At 42.0% G+C, this 5,551-nt stretch overlaps 1 pseudogene; it reads right to left on the reverse strand.

The window, feature by feature from the left end:
- Nucleotides 1–3,734: 3,734 nt before the first annotated feature.
- Nucleotides 3,735–4,296, reverse strand: LOC129684834 (malignant T-cell-amplified sequence 1-like; annotated as a pseudogene).
- Nucleotides 4,297–5,551: the final 1,255 nt, after the last annotated feature.

Below are 5,551 nucleotides of genomic sequence, written 5' to 3' on the forward strand. Positions count from 1 at the left end.
ACAGAGGGCACCTGCATACCCTCAGACTAGTCTGCCACCTCAGGTTGAGCAACAGTGAACTCAGGAGCTGGCACAGTCCATTCAACCTGGAATTCATCCTTGGTCACAGCTTTCTCAGCAGCAACCTGCTCCTCCTTCTCACTCTCCTCTAGGTTTCTGCAGAAGTAAAGATCAGGCATAACCTCCCATGGCTGCTCACAGGAGATAGTGCCACACATGCAGAGTACTTCCTAGACCAGCATCTACCACGTCAGACCCACTGAGTGAGCTCCCTTGTTGTTGCATGGGATGGCAAATGTCCACATGGCGCAGAGGAGAATCTATGTTGCACAGAGAAATGGTGGGCAGGCTGACATAAGTGGTCTCTGTCTGGCGTCTTCTCCTCTGTTGCAGGTAGCATCCCTGTTGAAGGCTCAGCAAAACAGCTGATATCTGAGACCTCAGGCCCCATATAAGCTGTGAGCAGCCAGGCAAGGGGAACAATGGCTGCACAGAGCCACTCTGCCACTCAAGCCTCCTCACTGTGCCACCAGGATCCTCAGCCTCAAGAGCATAACACACCCTGCGAGGCCACCTGCAAGCTCTTCAGGCAGTTCCAGTACGAAGACGCAGATGGGCCTTGAGAAGCATTCTGCAAACTCTGGGAACTTTGTTCCCAATGGCTGAAGCCACAGACATGGTCTGTGGAGCAGATCCTGGTTCTGCTCATGTTGGAGCAATCCCTGAATATTCTACTCACAGATGCAGAGACCAGGACGACCATTCTCAACCTGGAGACTAGACAAGTGCTGTTCACCCTCATAGAAGGCCTACTGAGAGATGACGGGAGACCGGGAGATAAGGTGAGAAGAGTGTTGGGGCCCATTGTTCTTACACCAAGAGAGGTGGCCAGGCACCTGGGTCAAGATCAGACCTTCTGTCCTGTTGTAGTTCCACAGACCCCAGCCTTCCCCAGAGTCTTTTGCTGTTCTCTTCTGCTGGAGATAGCATATGGTTCTCCACTGTATGGGACCCCTTCCCCTCTTCCATGACACAAATGGCAATGTATTATTTGTTTTCATTAAGTGAAATTCTCAGGCAGCATAACTTCTCTCTACACATCAATCAAAATATCAGTCCTATGACTTGCAGGACAGTTCTGTTTGTGGGATGTCTTTGTCTCAGGAGCTCATAATAGTTTTAATCTTACCAAGTACTGTTTGGCTGGTTGGTGAGTAAGGCAGGAGGATTACTTGAAACTAGGAGTTTGAGATCAACCTGGGCAACAAGGTTAAGTGTGCACCTGGAAAAAGCTCCTTTACATAAAAGGGGAAGCACAATAACAGACTGTAAATGTGGCCCTTGAGACTGAAAATATTCATTGTGTCCGCTACAAAAGAAGCTTGCCACCTTTGAGTCAACAGACTGGAAACTAGAAGGGACAAGTGGTAGTTTATTATATTCTAATAATTGATTGAGCTTATGCATGGGTGGGGTGGGCTGAATCAACAGACATCATGATGTCACCAGACATCGGTATCTCTGCTTAGAATCACTCACTTTTAATATAATGACCAAAATTCAGATGGATTCTGATGGTGATGCCACTAGCTACAGTTAGATACTGAGTACTTGAAATGGGGCTTCTGTCATAGAGGAAATTAATTTGATGTAATTTTAACTACATTTTATTTTACAGAAGATCCATTAAATGCTAATCAGGATGCCATTGGTTCCACACAATACAGTGCAGCTGGAGGTATTGAGGAGTGGAATCCATTCCTGAATCTTTGGCTATGAGAGCCAAAGCATAAAGAGGAGTCACATTATACATTCTTTATCATATCTACTTAAAGTGAGACATGAAGATATCATGTTCTTAGGCCATCTCTTCATGTAGAGGATATAAGAGCAACCTGTTCATTTCATGAATGTGAAATGCTTTTTCATAGATTCTCCTCTCTTCTCAGGGCAATGGGTAAAAGGCAGAAGGAATATACAGCCTGGACCACACAAATATAAGCAACTTATCACATCCTTCGCTACCCATTCCATTTTTGTTATTGTGAATAATGCAAAACCCATTCCTTTGCTCATTTATCCATCCAAGCAATTCATTCTTCCCTTCATTCTTGCTGATTTGAGTTGGGAAAAGATACCAGCAGTAAATCCTCTTCACCAAATCTCAGCAAAGGTTTCTGTGTTCTTCTAAGTTGGGGTGAGCCTGCATGATGGAACATGGCTGAATAGGCAACTCATCCCTTAGTATAAACATAATAATCATAAGGATATAAAGTACCATCTCTCACAGGAGAACCAAAGAAAGCAGAAGCCTGGACTCAAATATTCAGATAAAGATTTTTTTCTGCTTTATTTCCTCTGTCACCAGCCTGGCTGACTTAGGCCTACAAGCAGGCAGTAGCCTCCTTGTGGGGATCCCTGGTTCCCTGCCAGAGTATCTTTGAATTTTGCAGGCCAAAGAACCCCTTGGACAAGGAATAAGATCAAGCAGCCTGGGTTTCCCCAGACAAAGATAGATATAATGGCATGTACATTTAACGTTTCCCTGAAGTCCTAGGGAAAGAGAGAGACACATGTTTAACTATGTAATTGGTATGTGCAGGCAGTACAGACTACCACAGTCTTTTTCTCCATCACAGTGTGTGATGTCTTAATGACCAGAAAGCCAGAGTTTTCTTAGGATGGTAAAGTAGACTGCAGTCTTTCCCTGAGACTGATGTTCTAGTACCTAGTTATTAGACAACACTACAGCACTCTGTGAGAACAATGCCAAGCTATACGAGGGATTTGTAATTGTAGTAACCTGGAAATCATACACAGAAGTAAGTGCTGAGCTGAAGGAGTCGACAATGCCAAGAAAAATGTGACCCTGACTTGCCTCCTTTATTTTGGCAGGCAAGGGCAGGTAGTGCAGAGTCAGCAACATTCCTAACAATCAAAGGGCGGAGAGTTTACAGCAGATGGTCCAGGAATTAAGGGCAGGCTGCTTGTTTGTCCTTTTGATACCACTATGTTTGTTAGAGTCTTGAAGGTCACTCTTCTGCCTCACCCATGACCACCCATCCCATTTGCAGATACACGTAATCCTGACATGCCCCAGAGAAATTATGCAGAGGTATTAAGTCACCTCCTATGTTTCTAATTTTAAGAAAGGGACATTTTCTGGGCTGGCAAGGTGGCTCCGTAAGTTAAAGGCACTTGCTGACAAGACAGATGACCTCAGTTCAAATCCCAGGACCCATATAGTAGAAGGAGAAAGGTGAGTCCCCACAAGCTGTCCTCAGACTTCCACATGTGCTCACACATGAATTTGCACACATACACAAATAAATAAATAAGTAGAAATAACAAAGCAAATAAATAAATAAATAAATAAAATATTTAAAAAATAAATAAAATGTAAAAAGAAAGAAAGAGACATTTTCAATCTAATTTTGACTATCTAAACTCTGAACGTTGGTGCATAAGATTTTTTTGGTGGGTGTTTCAGCATAGGGTTTCTCTCTGTAGCCTTGGCTGTCGTGGACTCTCTTTGTAGACCAAGCTGGTCTGGAACTCACAGAGATTAGCCTGCATCTGCCTACCCAAGTGGTGGAATAATAGGAATGTGCCACTGTACCCGGCAAGATTTTTTTAACATCCAAATAATTTATTCAGCACAACCACAGAGGTTTTGCCTTCATGCTGTCACACATAGATACAAACGCAGACACCGCACAATATTAATATTCAGCCTAAGAGCATTCCTTTTGTTTTTCATTTATATTCTTCATATGCCACAGCCCATCATTCAGATAAAGGATATTTTTAATGCCTTTGTTGATTTTCTCAGTATCTTCTGCAGACATCTTTATGACTCCAACATATAAAGCATGTTGCTTTCCTTCTGCCAGGATTGCATCAACAATTATCTACAGCAGCTGAGTAAAGCCTAGCTACAGGAAAAGGTAAGCTTGGACTCGTGATATTTGCTCCACTGAGTACAAATTTGATGGCTTCTTTATTAACTTGCTGATGTGGCAAGATAAAAGAATATTTGTGAAGTAATCTTAGGGTTGAATGAAAAGGCTCTTCTCTTATCTAAACAAAGAAATTCTCCATTTACTATAAGGATTTCTATGTGTTCATGGCATCAGACAATTTTCACCATATCTTTATTTGGCATAATTTTATTAAGCTATGGCTCGATCCTTGGAAATTGCTCTATCAGTTGATTTTTAATATCCTTTAATAACCAAGGGTTTCAAGTGGATGCAGCTGGACAGATTTTTCTTTTTCATCAAATTTCTTGAACATGATCTAAAGTTAAGGAGAAAATGATAGGGAAGAGCCCAGAATGACAAGGGAATTGAGTTAGGAAGGGTCCAGCTTGTCCTCTTCCATGAGGAAGGCTGGTATAGCCAGGAATGCATAGGATTACTGAAGTCACATTCTCCCTGTAGTTCATGGTTGGATACACATGGAAGAGCTATGTCTTGGTTGGTTATGATTTTATTCACTGTCAATAATCTCCTATCCTTATAGTCATTTCTGCAAAAAATATTTTTTATTCTCTGAAGACAATCATTTTTTTCTTTCCATTCACTCATCTCTCATACACTACATCCCAACTGCAGCCTCTCCTTCCTTCCTCCAGTCCATCTCCCCACTCCATCCTGAATCCACTCCCTCATTTCTCTCCCCCTAGAAAATAGTAGGCCCTCCAGGAACACCAACCAACTACAGCACAGCAAGCCACAACAAGACCAGGCACACTTTCTCACATCAAGGTCAGAAAAGGCAACTCTATAAAAGGAAAAGAGTCCCAAGGGCAGGCAAAAGAGTCAGAGACAGCCCACTGCTACAAGAATGCCAAGCTACCCAACCACAACATATATTCAGAGGACCAAGGCTAGACCCATACAGGTACTGTGATCTCTACTAGCCCACCTGAGTCCCGGTCAGTTGATACTGTAGGCTGTGATCTTCTTTTGAATATAATCATTTTTACAAGACAACATGAACAAGCAAATGTCTTGGCAATTTGGTAGCTGTTTGTTAAATATATTCGGTGCTAAAATCAGAACCATAAAGAAATGTCGCAGGCCTTTGGTCTTGGCAGTCATTTTCACAGATCAAAGGGAAGGATGAGGAAGGGTCTGAATGGAAAAGTGCCTACAGAACAGTCCAACAGTATGGCATTGATGTCTTTCACCCACACTATACAGACACAGCACATGAACTGTTGAAATAGTCTCATATATGAAAAACTCAAAATCCATCATGTAAGCACTAAAATCAATACCAAAGCCACAGCCCCAGGTGATGAATTGGTTTATATAAATAAATGAGACTGGAATAGTTGTATGGAGTTCACAGCTTTTATAAAACTTCTTTGATTTTGATTTTCAGAAACCCAAGGATTAAATTTAATCACTGTGAATACACAACATCACGTATCATCAAAATCAAGAAAAGAATCTCAGATGTGAAACCATACTTCTTCCCCTTGTGTCCCCAAATCTTAAAGTACTGGAGTGGATAACATTCATTTGGATTCACAGGAGGATCA

This window comes from Psammomys obesus, unplaced genomic scaffold (genome assembly GCF_907164565.1).
Source record: "Psammomys obesus unplaced genomic scaffold, mPsaObe1.curated_primary_1811, whole genome shotgun sequence".
Taxonomy (NCBI): Eukaryota; Metazoa; Chordata; class Mammalia; order Rodentia; family Muridae; genus Psammomys; species Psammomys obesus.